Source organism: Lissotriton vulgaris, chromosome 9, assembly GCF_964263255.1.
Source record: "Lissotriton vulgaris chromosome 9, aLisVul1.2, whole genome shotgun sequence".
Taxonomy (NCBI): Eukaryota; Metazoa; Chordata; class Amphibia; order Caudata; family Salamandridae; genus Lissotriton; species Lissotriton vulgaris.
The window spans coordinates 601091686-601108285 of NC_141697.1; the positions used below are offsets into that span (position 1 = coordinate 601091686).

The following is a 16600-nucleotide window of genomic DNA, read 5'->3' on the forward strand; positions in this document are numbered from 1 at the left end:
AAAGAAAAGAACTGACATCAGCTCGCTGGGGTGGCACCTATATAGGACCCGCACACATCACTTCTGATGAGGACGATGTCATGCGAAGCCGGATGACACCACCTACTGACATGCAGGGGTAATTCTCACAATGAATTTCCGGTTCCAGTCTGACGCCTGGGGATAATTTTAAGGTAAGGAATCTGCGGCTAGAAGTCTCTATCAGATATATTTGATCTTTACATTTGTGCAGGCAAGCTAGAAAAGAAGTCTACACGTCTCCTTCAAAAGCAACTGAAATGCAAGCTATACCAGAGATCTTTATTTCATATGAAAGTTCAGCGCTCATCTGATTCAATAGACTTCACAATTGATGTTAAGGTATATCATTCAAAACAGTATCATTTACAGGGGTGCCAATAACACGTTCTTGGACAGATGCATAAAAAAATCATCTATTAGTAACGTGCACTAAAAAGAACACTATCCTCAAATAAAAAAAATAAAAAGCAGTGAAAATAGGGGTTAATCATCAACTGCCAAACCTTTTTCTGGCTCTACCTTGCTACTTGTTTTTTGACCAGCACAATAAAACATGCATTTAGCTAGCTAAAAGCATCTACATTCATCTGTGTTCCACAAGAACACATACTTCACTCTGGTTCCAGAACAGTTTATTAACTTACAAAGGAGGGAGTGTGAATGAAGCTTCACAGGTATTTGGTTAAGACATCATTTTCCATGTTCTAAAGACTCACAAGGAAATCCAGGTTTGGGTTCCCAACTAAGAATCGGCAGTTGCTGGACGGTAATCCTTATAGCTTCTCTCTCTCCCCGCCCCTCCCCCCCCACCCCAAATTGCTGACCATGCCAATGCCTGCCATTCTGTTCAGTCTCCACTGAACCCTCGGAAGAGCAATTGGTCTCCGCACCTCAATCAATCCATGGCACACACCTTCCCGGCACATCGAATCGGAGGTAACATCAGTGAATTGGGCATCTGGAATTCACCACAATGGTACACCCCATCTTGACAACGATTGCAAAGGTAAAAAGGTAACTTCTCCCAGACCTGTAGCCCCAGATAGAAGTCGCTCAGCCTGCTGAAGATCCTTTTGTATTGGACTCAGAGTATGCTTTCCAACCCAACTCTGCACAGTAAGTATTATATATTTGTCTATTGTACTTTCGTACCTGGAAAAAAAAAAAGAACGTTCACAGGCTCATTCGCTCTTATACATTTACTGGACAACCATTTCCTTATGTTTCCCCCTCACCAAGAACATCTTAGTCAGAGAAGTGTACATGATAACTTGATATCATTTTAAGTTCCTCATTTTCGAAGGCACCCATCACTGTGTTGCGTGCTCACGTAGTTTCAACGCCTTCAGCTTGTACGACAGACGTTCTTAAGACCCCTTCTCTCTTACAAAAATACACTTCAGAAACAAGATGATTTTAGCCTGTTGGTAACTGTGTGGCAATGTTGAGTGAAGTACAGTCTAACCATTCTGACTTCCATATAAGTTACAAAACATATCAGTCTCTGTGGATTGCTGCTGTCCAACGTGTGAAAACATTAGGTACAGTTTAATGTGTTTACTACTGTGATGGACAAAGTATGTGGGTTATTGAAGTAAAAGGAATGTTATAAGGGGTTTCTGCACTCAACACTGCCACATTATTGCACGATTGTACTTTTTACAGTCCGTTTTAAAATTAAAATACTGATTGCACTTAAAAATGTGCAGTTTGCACTGCAGCCAGGCACTCCGGAGAATCCACACCTCCTTTCTTGTTAGCTTCAGTCCACACAACAAGCATCCTCAAGTATGTGAGTGAGTCAACCCGTCGACCCTACAAAAGAAAAATGGCGTCAATCCACTTTGATCACAACCTCATTTACCAAACACATTGCCTTTTGCCCCTCCTCCCTTGTTGACCAGGACAAATTCCTCCCAGCAGATTAGGCCTGTGCCATGGTAACGCCCTGGGTAGGAAAAAAAAATGGGTGACCTCCCTGTGATGCTAGTGCAGCATGGGGCCCCTTTAGTGTTCGCAGGTCAGCTTCTGGCTCATTACACAAACATCTCCACATCTGCCCCAGTTCACCTATACACTCACAGGTTCGCTCCAGCAGACTGATACCAAGTTGCTTGGAGTGGGTGGGGTTTGTTTGTGTGAGGCGACAGGGGTGAATGGGAGATGGAAGGGCAAGGATGGCTGTTGATGGGGTGTTAAAAACAGTGTCTGTGCAAGTCAGTGATTAATAAATGCACTTTAAACTGAATCACTAGTGCCAAGAGGCAGGAACGCTGCTCTGTGCATGAACTTAATGCAAACAGCTGCATGCGATCCTGTGAAGGTTTGTGCTTTGGGCCTGGTACAGTTTGCCCACGCCAAAGCCAGCCCTGCTTCCCAGCATGCCTTTGGTCATTCGGCATGCAGGAATAGGCTGCTGGCGAGCCCGTCGACACTCAAGTACACTCCTCTAGGTTCCACGCAGGGCTTGCTTCCTAAAACACCAGGAAAAGGGTCAAACATGCTAGAAGTGACCAATGCCGTGTACCAATTAAACCCGATTAGGGAAGGCAAGAATCAAACTTCAGAACTGCAGTTCTTGGACCATCATCTTAAAAAAAATGCATTCAAGTGGGCAAGAAAGTCGGTGAGTTACAGAGTCAAAAACAACCGGGAAGAGGTTAAGGAGTCGGTCTGATGAAGTAGATGGGAGAGCTCAAGAGAGAAGAGGGCACCAGATAAACCACTATCAGAACACAAACGTACTTACCTGACAAAAACGTACAGCATGTGCCCCGGATCATTCACAAAGATCCTACACAACAAATTCAAAAGCATACAATTAAAATTGGGCAAGTGCCTCTATGTACATCACATATCAAGGAAATGTACAGTAGGTCACATAACATTTAATTTAAACACAAAGCAATGCGGGCAACATCTGAACAAAAGTAACCTGCAGTCTGAACAGGGAGCAATGAATATGTTTAGCTTTAGAAAAGTTGCACCTTTACCTACGTGTTAGTTATTTTTTCACTATACTAGTTTTCACCACATTCATGCAAATCATTCAATCACATTCACAGGAAAGAGAAAGTACATAACACCCCCAGAATTTATTAGATCAAACCAATAAATCTGGGTTAAACCCTGCGGTATCAACTCCACTACTGGGTTTACCATGATATTAGAATCCTAATTTCTCACCTAATTGCATGTGATACCTTAAGGGTTTTAACTGATACCCATTTCTTTATTCTGCAGCAATAAAGCGAAGATGGTTCACCAGTTTTGATGAAAATCTGTTTTCATATGCAGTAGAAACATATGTGGAGGTCAACTTGTGACAAACACTTGAACAACCTCCGTTTCCTCTAGCATACATTTAGGAGATTCGTGAATCCATTAGGGTGAAGCCTAATTCAAGACCTCATGTCTGTGTGCACTGATGAAGCAAACACAAGGAGATGATGGACGGGGAGCTGAAACGTTTCACTCACCTCCAGTCGCAGATGTGGGTTGAATACATAATCGTTCTTTAGCTCACTTCGCCATCCAAGCTCATTCCCAGCTATATGCAAATCAGTTTTGACCCTGTGCCTCATGAGAACAGTCCAGCCCAAAATGCCAAGTCCCTGTACCGGAAACAAGCATCCTGGGACCGGTTTCAGGGGTAACATCCTGCATCAGCCAGGCTAGCTTAAATCCATGTGGCAAAGTGAGCAAGGGACCCAGGTATGGGCCAGAGGCGCTACTAGAGCCAAATTTCAATGGGGGCTAAGAAAAAATTTCGGGGGGGTTGCACCTTTAATCAGTAGGCAGAGTGGAGTGCAGGGGCTCTTCCAAGGGATGAAACAACTGCAAGGCCTAATTAACATTCAAATGGTCTTTTAAAGACCTGCAAAACGTTCTGGAGCGGCTCTGTGTGTGCCCGGGATCGGTCTCATCCCGGGCTGCCACACACGACGGGGGGAGCTGAAGCCCGGTGAGTCCAATGGGTGTTGCGCGCCTGGTATGGGCATACCCTGCCAACTTAGGGCGAACAAAGCAAACACAAGGAGATGATGGACGGAGCTCTGAAACATATCAGACATTCACCCCTAGTCACGGATCTGGGTTGAATCCATCATTGTTCTTTAGCTCACTTCGCCACCCCAGTTCAGACCCAGCTATATGCAAATCAGTCTCGCCCATAATGTATAAGATCAAACCAATAATATTGTGTCAAACCGTGCGGTAACTACTCCACTACTGGGCTAACCATGATATCAGCCTCCTACTTTATCACCCAATTGCATGTGATACCATAAGGTTTTTAACTGGCACCAGTTTATTTATTCTGCTGCACTAAAACTAGGATGGTTTACCACTATTGATGAAAAGCTGTTTTGACATGCAGCAGAAACATACATGGAGGTCAACTTGTGACGAACACTTGAACAACCTCTGTTTATCCGGCATAAATTTAGGAGATTTAGGGTAAAGCATAATTCAAGACCTCATATCTGTGTGTACTGATGACCTGAGAATCAAAGCCAAGCCTTAGAGGGGAATTTCCATTACCTTGTAATATTTTTTGTCTAAACCCACCTATAAAAGAGTACAGTTTCAGACATTTGTCCTGAGTTTTGGAAACTCTCAAGAGACCATAATACAGAAGAATGTGCACTTTGTTGCGCCAGTCTGTATGAAATGGAGTGTTCAGTTACCTGGAGGCTAACAGAGTTGCCAATATTTTTTTTAACAGGTTTATTCACAGCTTGTTCAAAGTGGGTGAGTGGTCTAGTTGGAGTATGCTTGGCACTGCCACAATCCACTGGGCTCATTTTTTGAGAACCGAGGAGGTCCTTTGTCCCAGCTCCTCCGTTCCCATCCTAAGTGTGACTCAGTCATAGAGTTGCTAGCCCCAGTTGGTATCAAACTAGATAATTGCAGCTGCTATATAGCCAAAGTACTTTTCCATGCCTGCACTATTGGATGACGTGCTGAGAGAAGTGAAGGTAGGTTAAACAAATATATATATATATTATATTTATGTACGCTTCACTGTCCATCTTAGAGCCGGTTTCTGAACTTGCGGCGGCTGCACCAAAACACGGGGTTGGACCCGTCTGTTCCACAACAACTTCAGCTCAGTAGTTGCACTCACAGGACCATTCAGTCTATATTCACATACACACATATATACATGCACACATATGTACATACACACATACATATATATCCACACAAACCTTGACGAATTGGATGCCCTTCCTAACGGGTCGGGCCTTGCTGGCGACGTCACCGCCCAAATATTTCACAAGAAGAATCACGCTTCCTTCCAGCATGAAATTCAAGCCCAACCAGTAGAGAAGTAAGTAAAGTAGATTTTATTTAACAGGCAGCTCTGTAGTAATAGCATCACATGTTTCAACACAACAGTGTCTTAATCATATGCAGCTGTGGGGAACAAGTGACTTTGAATTTAAATATACCCAGTTAGAAAACAGGGAAGAGGGATGCTTGTATGCACACATCTACTTTAAAAGCTCCAGTCACAACTTATTTTCGCTTTTTTGCTTTTCAATCTGGGACTGCACAACTGGTTTCCTTTCACAATAGTCTTATTAATTTCTTTGACAATGCATGGTTTTAAAGCAGTGTCCGAATCTGTATGGTTTAAGTCCCAGTACTACTTGTTTCTGGACTACAGAGACCAGCATGCAAAGCAACTGTTTTGCGAAATACAGCATCGCATCCTCCTTAAAGTCAATTTCAGTATTTGCCATGATACAAATGTTTAATCCAAAGGTTATAACATGTCTACATTAATGCTTTAAAGGAGTCCTTTATGTGTTGTGCAAGGGGACAGGTACAATTATTTTCCTTCTTTCAACTCAAGGGCATTGTTCCTCGAAGTGAAAGATGAAAATTCCATTAATTATCTGGCTGCCCGTTTTTATTGCTTTTCCTGCTCTCGAAGTGCAGGGAAAACCCCCAACCCTGGCTGCATACAGTGTTTGAAAGTCTTCAGCCAGCAGGCCTCCCATAGAGATAGTGGCAGAGCCTCCATTCTCAGTGGTGGCCCCACAGAAATCAGTCCTTCATTTCCAGTGACTGCAGCCGGCAGGCATCCTTCATATAAATCCATACGAACCTTGACGATTGGATGCCCCTCCTAACGGGTCGTGCCTTGCTGGCGACGTCACCGTCCAAATATTCCACAAGAAGAATCACGCTTCCTTCCAGCATGAAATTCAAGCCCAACCAGTGGAGAGGACAGTAAAGTAGATTTTATTTTAACAGGCAGCTCAGTAGTAATAGCATGATGCGTTTCAACACAACAGTGTCTTAATCATATGCAGCTGTGTGGAACAAGTGACTTTGAATTTAAATACACTCCGTTAGTAAACAGTGAAGAGGGATGCTTGTATGCGCATATCTACTTTAAAAGCGCCAGTTACAACTTATTTCTGTTTTTTTGTTTTTCAATCTGGGACTATATATTTTTTTATTATTTGGGGGAGGTGGAAGAAAAACAATGGCTCATGCCACTAAAGAAAGAAAGGGAAAAAATGCAGAGGATTGTGCAACACCCACTAATACTTGAATGAATGAATGATGCACATTTGTACAGTGCACGGTTACTCAGCAGGAGTGTCCCAGCGCTAGTAGTCTTGGGCAATGAGACCAGACAGCCACACCTAGCCCTGAAAAAAACTAGTTTTAAGAAGTTTCTTAAAAACCGCCAGTTCAGTCGTAGATCTGAGAGAAGCCGGGAGTCGGTTCAATGCTTGAGCTCCCAAGAGCCTAATAGACCTTCCCCAGACCGGGCTAGGCGCATTCTGGGGACACAGGCCAGGCCCATGGAGGATAACCTCAGAGATTTGGCTTGCAAGTAGTGGCTAACTCTTGTCCTGAGATAACCGGCGCCCCTTCCATGAAGGGCTTTAGAGAACAGTACCAGTGCCTTAAATTTGATCCTTTTACTCATAGGAAGCCAGTGTAATGCCTTTAGGTGCAGGGCATGCGAGTCTTGGGCTTGAGCCTAGGGACTAGTCTGGCTGCAGCATTTTGAGCCACTTGGAGGCGATAACCGGGAAGGCCAAAGTACAGAATGTTGGCATAGTCCAGTCGGGAGGTAACCAGAGCCTGGACCACGGTTTTCCTGCATTCCAGTGAAAGAAGAGGAAGTAATTTCCTCAACATACGTAGCAGGCCATAGCAGGTGTCCACTACGGACTCAAATTGAGATCTCATTGAGAGAGCGCTGTTAATGTAGATGCCGAGATTTATTACCGGGGTTTGAGCTGAGAGACAACCATCGTCTCCAATCCTCCATGGACAGGGTGCCAAAAAAGATGATTTCTGATTTCTCTGAATTACATTTCAGTTGGTTCCTGCTGAGCCAATTGAACACTATATTGAGGCATGATCTAATCCTATCACTATCAACATCAGCTCCCTTCTCACAGGTGAAAAATCAGCCGAGTGTCACCCGCGTATGATATTTTTTGGGCCCCACAGGCTTCCGCCAGAGATGCAAGGGGAGACCGATATAGATTAAAGAGAGAGGAGCTCAGAAATGAGCCTTGAGGGACCCCCCACTTTCAAGCTGAGATTGGGGAAGCAAATTGAGGTATCCAAATTTCCTGACTTATATCCTCCAAAAAGCACGCCAGCCATTCCAGTGCAGATCCACCTATACCAAGGTCCCTCAGCCTCTCCAGGAGCCCGTCATGTGGGACGGTATCGAAGGCCGCCGACAGGTACAATAAAATAAAGATAGCTCTGCTACTATGGTCAAGCTTTTCTTTGATGTGTTCAGTAACCTCCAACAGAGCCGTTTCAGTGCTAAAATTAGCCCTGAAGCCAGAGTGACTGATGTGAAGAAGGTTATTATTCTCTGCATAGTCAGAAATTACTCTATTCACATACTTCTCCAACGACTTAGAGAGAGACGGTAGAAGAGAGATTGCCCTGTAATTAGCAGCACATTCGGGTCAGGTTTCTTCAGGAGTGGAAGAATGTTCGCATGCTTCCAAATGGAAGGCGTACGGCCCATTGAGAGAAATGAATTCAGCACCTTATTGAGGGGTTAATGACCGCGGCCACAGAGGCCAGCAATTTTGCAGGACATGAGACTGCAGGCGATCCGGACTTTATACCCTTCAAAATATTTAGCGATGTCTCAGGCTGCAAAAAAAGTATCTCTAATAACATGGGGATTCCCCGATGGAACACTCCCTCGCAGGAACATGCCAAAGTGCCTGGTCATCCAGAGGCCCCTTTTCATGGAAAAACAAAGCCAGATGGCTAGTCCATTCTGCAGAGTGCAGAAGCACCTTGATGGCAGCCTTGGGGGCTGTGAACAGTTTTACAATATTGAAAAATGTCCTTTCCCTTATTGTTGGAAGCCTCAATTTTATTCTACAGATAGCTCTTCTTGGCACCCTTGACATTTGTATAGTGATATTTCAAAGCCACATTACACACCAATTTATCCTCAGGGTTATAGTTTTTCCACTACTTCCTCTCCAAGCGTATACTACTTTTTTGCTAGTTCTCAGAGACTCATTAAACCAGGAAGGTTTGGCCTTCTTGGAAGGGCGTACAGTCAAAGGGGCTAATTCATGTACATTCGCTCTTATCCAGGATTCCAGTTTTATTGCATCCTCTTCAGGATTACCAGATAGCGAGGGAACAAAAGATTCAAGGGCGTCCTCCAGAGCAGAATGTGGAATCCTGTGCAGGGCTCTATACTTATTTTCAGCTCTACTCGGCAGATTGATCAACTTGACAGTCGGAGGCACAGGACTGCATTGCAATCAGATGTCCAAGAATTGCCCTATGTGCCTTGTCACTCGGGCATAATCGTTGGAGGGTCACTCACACATGCTGTTGGTTACCTACATGCACCCACGCTATTTTGAAATGCTCACACGTCCTCCATACATTAAACATGAATTTTGATCAACAGAAAGCAGTGAGATAAGCTGCCAGCACATCACAGGACTCTTCCATTGGGCATTTTTACTGGTACACATAAACAATCTGTCAAACAAGGTAAGTGGTCTTACACGAATTTCAGTGTTTGAAGAGACAGAGATTATAGGAGTTTGACTCCAACACCTTTCTCAAAGACAGAGATCTAACGGCAGCCAGAGAAGACCAGAATTTAAAACCTCGAGACTGCCGAACTACCAGAGGGCAGGAACCTTTGGAGACCAAGCCCTGAAGATTAGTCCAACTTATTGTGTGTCTTTGTGTTAATATTTTCTAATCATTAACTCAACTGTTGCAAAGGGGCGTCATTTTCCATTATAACCTTAACCAACAGCATCTACAAAGAAGAACGAAGACAGAAAGCAGGTACCCAGTACTCCTTTGTGGTGGCAGGAAGCTAAATACACAAAAACATCAACACATCACAACACAATTTGGTATACTTATATAAACAAAAAAGTGATTGGTATTTGCTCTGGGATGCATTCCAGTCCATTGTTTTTTTGGCCGAGTGTGCCAATGCAGATAGAGATGAAAAGGATGGAAAGAAATGGTTCTGATCCAATCAACAAAAATAACCTCTGGCTGGGTCCGGCATGGTTGTGGCTAACCAGTTACATGCAGCTATTTCTATATGTATCACACAACAACACCACCACACAACCACTCATCATACTGATATCACAACAGTACACCCAACCACACTGTGCCTAAGCAAAACATTCTACTTCAAACTGACAATCATCACTCCATTGCAAACAATAATCGCTCTACAACGCCGGACTCAATCCGCTAATGGACCTAATCAAACCCTTCAATTTAAGTTGTTACAGTTACTCTTACTTCACATAGATAATCGTCGAGGTTGAAATAACGACCAACCTATATACTTTGGGAATTACCCATTGCCTCGGAACTATCAGCTAAAGAATGGCACAAACCCACCAAAAAAATAAGCACATGTAAATCCAAGATCCTCACTCAAAATATAAAGTCGACAGCAAATGACCATCTGGCCACTGAACTTTGCAATCCTTTGGCGAGTTCTACCAAGGTCAGAAACCTGGGAGTGATCATGCACTCTAGCCTAACACTCATCCCTCAAATGGGCCTAATGGTAAGAAGCACCTTCCACACAATTCGAGCCCATTCAACCCATCTTCCCACATTCAGTTTCTCAAAGGCTACCATCACAGTCTTGTAATGTCGGAACTGCACAAATGGAATTTAGCTTGGAGTAGCTATACTACAATAAATAAACCACATCCCACGATCAGCACCGTGCTCCAACTTATTGCAGCACGCACATCTCTACCACCCTACCAAAGCATATAGCACAATACAACAGAGCGTCCCAATACACCATATGATACCTTATAAAATCATGCAGGCCATAAAACAGACACCATTGCTGGTATACAGAAGGAAAATAAAGATAAAATACCACCCTTCAATGTATAGGAATAATAATTCATAATTGTTCAGCTTAACTAATTTGGGCGCTTTAGGTGGAAACCTGCGCACAGCCATTCTGACAAGCTGCTGTACTAGAAGTTCAGGTTGTGCTAGGTACTAGGGGTAAACGGGAGAAACGCAAAAAAATAGACAAAACAATTTTCCAAGGAGTATAAACATACAGGCACAGGGTCTTGTTCTCTACTCCAGAACAGAACAGGTCAGGCATTTATAGGGCAGTTCTTAAAGCCGGTGACTAAGGGCATTGGGCACCATTGCACTGCTCTCTAAGCTCCTTGTATTCCTATAAGGGAAGTAAAAAGTTATTTAAGGAGGCAATGAAAGCTTGAGGTGAACTTGTGTGTGCAGTCACATCTGAATTCTTCAGAGCACATGACTATATGTATAACGGTTAACAATTTAACAGTCAAAAGCAAGTTTAATATAAAAAGTCAGTAGGCCCCAACACTTTGTGGCCCCAGTACAACCCCATACATAAATTTGGTGCTTAGGCAGTATGGCATTATAATGAGGGGAGCATCAGGGTCTACAGCAATGTTATTCTATGGAAAGGGTAGGGAATTATTCAGTAGTCCTTCGCCCTCTACCCTTATCTTCAGCTATAAATAGTAACTGGTTTCCCATGTTCTAGACATGAAAATTAAGGTGCCAGACGAGGGGCAAGAGGTAGTTTTTTAGGGGGAATTATATTTTTGCTCTTTGTCCCTTTTTACCTGTCACCTTGGGTTCAAGCAGGAGAGCTCAGTGGGCTTAAACCAATGTTTCAGTGATCACCACCCAAAAATGAACAGCAACTGCCACATAAGACTGAAAAAAAAATGGATATTGATTTGGCATGGGAAACTGGGGATTGTCTGGTCTACGGGATGCCCAGATTTCTAGGCACTCTGAAATCTGTCACTGGGAATGGGGTAAACAAACAATACAGGGTACCATTTGCAAAACAAAAAACTGATCAGTTTAATCTTGAGGGTGCAAAAAGGCAATACTAGACACATTAGTTCTTTACAGTTGATGCCCACAGCTTTAAAAGCTGGTGACTCATAAATGGCATGCTGCCATCAAAATTATCAGGATGGAACCCCCGATAGGAGAGCAAAGCACCCCAGTTATGATAGGGAAGTCGCTGGATGATGGCTTTAACAGTTTCAGACCTAGAGCAAACAGATTAAGCCAACAGGGCACAATCCCAGGTCTTGGGAAGAAAGGAAAGCGGAACCCTTTCAGGCTTTGGCCAAAAGAAGCATCATGCTGATAACAGTGCTTTGTTTTCAAAAGAAAAACAATTAGCAGAAGTAAGCTTCTCTGTAATGGGCCATCACTACCATCTTTTGTCATTTATATCCTGGCTGGCAGAATGTGCCAAAAGGGAAGGGATTCCAAATATTCTTCAAACCCCCCATTCCGGTTTCTACTAAAAGCACCGAGGTTACTTTCACACAATAGTAAAACCTGCCTGACAGGAATTGTATGTTTTGACATTTATGTATTTGACTGTATTTTTAAAGCAGTAGCATAACGTAACTGCAATGTTTAAATACGTCTAGAAATATTTAAACATTCTCAGTTTAAAAGACTATTTTTTTTCTGGGAGGGCATGGCAGCAAAATGTTTGAACACAACTCAGTGCTCTGGGGCATTAATGGGAAGAAAAGGTGACGCCCCCCCCCCCCCCCTTCCAGTGGTATTGGGACAAGAAGTTTAGGAGTATTTCTGAATTTACATTAATGAGGCAAGATACCAGAGTTGACTATCTTAGAGAACCATTCATCCAATGTGGAGCACCCTCCATTTTGGTAAACCGATCTGCACCAAGGAGTCTTCGAAAATTGTTGACAGGGAACTATTACACAATAATATATAAAACCTGAGATTGCACTATTCACTTACAGTTTTTATATAGCTCTTTATCACCCAAAGGCTGTGATGCTAGCTTTTGTGATGTGTTAGTGGGAATGACGGATGTGATAGGTTGTCTGGTAAAGTCTTTTACAAGGAATCCAATCACCCTCCCTGTTTGTAGGGCTCTTGTGAATACTTAATAATTTTTTGTCACGTTTGGCATTTTTTCCATGTGCTTTTTAATTTATCTGGAGGTGTTCGATAAAAACATTTGTGGAGTAGTAGGGCAGAATATTAAACCAGCAGTACTCCTGAATTGGCAATGATCAGAGACTTCCTAATTTTTAATAAGCCTCACTTCTCCATTTTGAGGGACTTGTCAATGTTTAAGTCTGGAATTAATGTGTTCGTGCGAGTGAGACTCTTCGTATTCAATGCAAGGCGATGCGATATAGTGTAGTGTTGCATTAGTGTAGGTGTTGCTACACTTTCACTGTGCATCCTTTGGATATGTGAAGAGGAAGAGCAAAGGAAGGCCAAAGCAGTGAAGGGACTGGCGCAGAGCACAGCAAATGCACGGTATCAAAATACTCCCATAGGCTTTTTGTCTCAAGAATAACACAATTCAAGAATAACACTATAATACAATTTCATTGCACTCCAGTTTCACGAAGAGAAGCAGTGTAATTCATCCGTTTTATTTCCTTATGGGAATCAAATTTTGCATCTATCTTGTGCATGTCGTACCTTCAATTCAACGGTGGGTTTAGTGCAAATGGACAACTTGCGGAAAGAACAAGTATCTCCTGACTAAATAAACAGGTTTACAGACCCTTTATAAAATGTCTACCTTCCTGAGCAATACAAATTTGACAGCAAATATGGTGCTATTTATTTTTCTAGCATCTGGACAGCTGCCAAACCTCTTCTACGGGGAAGTGGGCACTTTGCCTCGCAATCATTTTACATGTGATGAGTCAGGCACAGGTGATGAAACCCAACAGTTTCAGTTGGGAACAAGCCACACCCATAGTTCACTGCTGCTTCATAAGAGGTTTCTAACAGAATTTTACATTTTAAAAGCAGGCCTCGCAAATCATCAAAAGATTTAGTCGGCTGGTTTTTAAACTATGCACCTCACACACTACGTTTGTGTTTAAAAAAAACGGCAGCTGGTGGGTCTACTATGTTTTGATTTCTGGCTTGATAACAATGTATTGTGATCACTAGATAAGGGGCTTATTTAAGAAGCAGTTGTTAGAAAAGGGGGTCTCTAGTTGTCCGAAGTAGGTACCTTTGACCAAATAGGGACCCTTGCTTCTAGTTAAGGTAAGGGGATACACATTTTAGATAACGCCTGCTCACCCCCTTGGTAGCTTGGCACGAGCAGACATGCTTATCCCAAGGGAAATGTGTACAGTATTTGTACCAACACTCACAGTAACACAATGAAAAGACGCACAAATAGGCACCACACCAGTTTAGAAAAATAAAATATCTTAATCTAAACTAAACAAAACCAAAAAGACCAAAATCCAACATACAATAACTCAGTTGAATGTCTTTAAAAAGGTTGTTGCAAAAATAAACTTATAGATGATGAAAAGCGACACTTTACTCACTAAGTACCTGAGATGCGTAACGCAAAACAAACAAAAGGGTCGCAGAGAAGGCAAAGCGTTGATTCTTCCTGCGCTCCAGTTCCGATGCGACAAGATGGCACCTCGATGCATTGCGACGATCCCGTGCGATGCGAGTAAATTACGTCTTTACTGCGATGCGACAACGTAGAGGCGATGTTTGAATGCCCGACAGCCATGCGGCGAACTCAGTGGTTTTCTGAGCCGCGACAGGCCCTGCGACACGCTTCTCTGGTGATGCGACAACACCCTTTGTGACGTCAACATGCTTCTCCGGTGTTGCAGCGACGATCATCAGCAGCGCGCTTTCTCCGTGATGAGACAGCCATGCAACACGCTTCTACAGTTATGTGACGGCACCCTCTGTGTGGCGGCATGCATCTCCGGTGATGCGATGGCGAACAGCAGCAGAGGCATCATACTTCTCTCTGGTTGCGTCGCGCTTCCAGCTCCCCACAGCAAAAAGGCCTCACACACAGTTACAGGCCCTCCTGGCAGACTGGAACGCCCAGCAAGGAAGTTCAGGGAAGCTGGGGGTGAAGTCCTTTTGTGCCTGTGACTTCAGAAACAGGAGGTCAGCTCTCCTCCGGCCCTTGGAGACCTTTCTTCAGACGCACACAGGAAAGTCATTCTTCAAGCAGGGGACACAGCAAAGTCCTTTAGCCCTCTTCTCAGTAGAAACAGCAAACTGCAGGCCAACCCCAGACACATAGCAAGGGCAGTACTTCTCCTCAGTCTCTTCAGCTCATCTTTGGCAGGGATTCCTCTTGATCGCGAAGTAGTCTAAAGTTCAGGGGTTTCAGCTCCAATATTTAGACCCCAAAAGTCTTTGTTCTCTATGTGTGAGGGGTCCTGGACCCAGTCCAAACCAGTTCTTGGTGCACTCTGCCAGTGCACAACATTTTCCTTTGTCAGTGTGGGGCAGGGTCATCAGACGCACCACAGGGGTTGGAGCCAGCATTGTGGAAGGCAGGTACAGCCCTATTCAGGCCCAGGTGCCACTCCTCCCACCACTCCAAATGCAAATCAACCTATTCAGCCTAGTGCTGACTCACCCAGACTTCTGGAGCCACCCAAGCCCCTGTCACTCTCAAACCAGACAGGCAATCCACAAACAGGCAGAGGCACACAGAAAGGTTGTACAAGAAAATAGCCACTTTCTAAAATTGCTATTTTCAAACACAATATTCAAAAACCATCTTTAAAAGATGTGTTATTAAATTCTGAGTTCAGGGATACCAGACTCCAATTTTTCATCTTGCTCCTGTGGGAAGATATGCAGGTAAACATGCTACACAGCATTCCTCATTCTGTCCTATGGGCAGATAGCCTTTCAATAGTGAAAAACGAAATTGTCAGTATTTCAGTTTTTTACTATCAGGACATGTTACCCACACTAGTACATGTCCTACCTTTCACATACACTGCACCCTGCCCAGGGGGGTACCTAGGGCCTACCATAGGGGTGTCCAATGTGTTAGAAAAGGGAAGGGTAATGCCTGGCAAGTGGGTGCACTGGCCATGTCGACATGACAGTTAAACTGCGCACAGGTACTGTGGTGGCAGGCCCAAGTTCTCTTTTCAGCGCTACTCATGTGGGTGGCATAATCAGTGCTGCAAGCCCGCTAGTAGCATTTGAATTACCAGCCCTGGCACACTCAGTGCACTTTACTAGGGACCTACTGGTAAAACAAATAAGCCAATCATGGATAACCAATCACAATTACAATTTACACAGAGAGCATATGCGCTTAACACTGATCAGCAGTGGTAAAGTGCCCAGAGTCCCATAGCCAAAACCCACAGGTCAGGAAAAACAAAGGAGGAAGAAGCAAAAAGTTTGGGGCTAACCCTGCAAAAAGGGAACTTTCCAACAGCAGTACAAAGAGACCGTATGACTATATATTAAGGCTGGGTCAGAAGAGAAGGATTACACAGTACAGGGGATTAAGTGGTGGCCATATGCCTCGTTAAAACCCTTTTTAAGTCATGGGTTCTTATGACACCCAGTGCCCAATGCATTCTTCACCTGCCCCGAAGCTGCACTGAGTGAAAAACTTTAGTGTGGTCAAATCCTTGCTCGTGCTCAAGGATTGCGTGAGGTGAGAGGGGGGGAACTGAAGAAGCTACTACCCAAAAAAGCTAGCCTCTTACTTCTCTCGCGCTCTCTCTCTCTAACTCTCCCTCTCTCATACGCACACACACACACACACACACACACACAAACATCCATGTATCCTCCCCCAACCCCCACAGTCAATAGTCTAAAATACAAAAGAAATTGCTGAGCGTAGTAGTAGGTTTTTATCAATTACTTAAAACTGCTAGAATTACATCAGCACGTTAATAAAATATTAGATACTTTATCAGCTTGAATATATAAAATCTAAGAGAAAAAGCACATTAAATGTTTAAAATATGAAAACATACATACGATGACATTGACTCAATTAATCTCCCTCAGATTATATTTGTTTAGGTACAAACGGCACACTGTGCTCCAGATTTATCAATGATTTAAAAGAGTTAAATATTAGGTTTACATATTTGCCAAATTGGGCGACGTTTGTTGGAATAATGGTTCTTAGACAGGAATCCAAGGCTTCTTTGCATTTTGAAATCCTGTATTTGAAACACACTGGTTTTAATAAAGT

General features: G+C 43.5%; 1 long non-coding RNA gene across 1 annotated transcript in view; it reads right to left on the reverse strand.

Annotated features, from left to right (window-relative positions):
• Positions 1 to 286: 286 nt before the first annotated feature.
• LOC147691939 (uncharacterized) overlaps positions 287 to 16600 on the reverse strand; it is a 79366-nt gene continuing 63052 nt past the window's right edge. The window contains exons 3-4 of the long non-coding RNA XR_015299974.1: positions 2771 to 2815; positions 287 to 1836 (exon numbers count right to left, since the gene is read on the reverse strand). This is a non-coding gene — a long non-coding RNA (uncharacterized LOC147691939). The remainder of the gene's footprint in view (positions 1837 to 2770; positions 2816 to 16600) is intronic.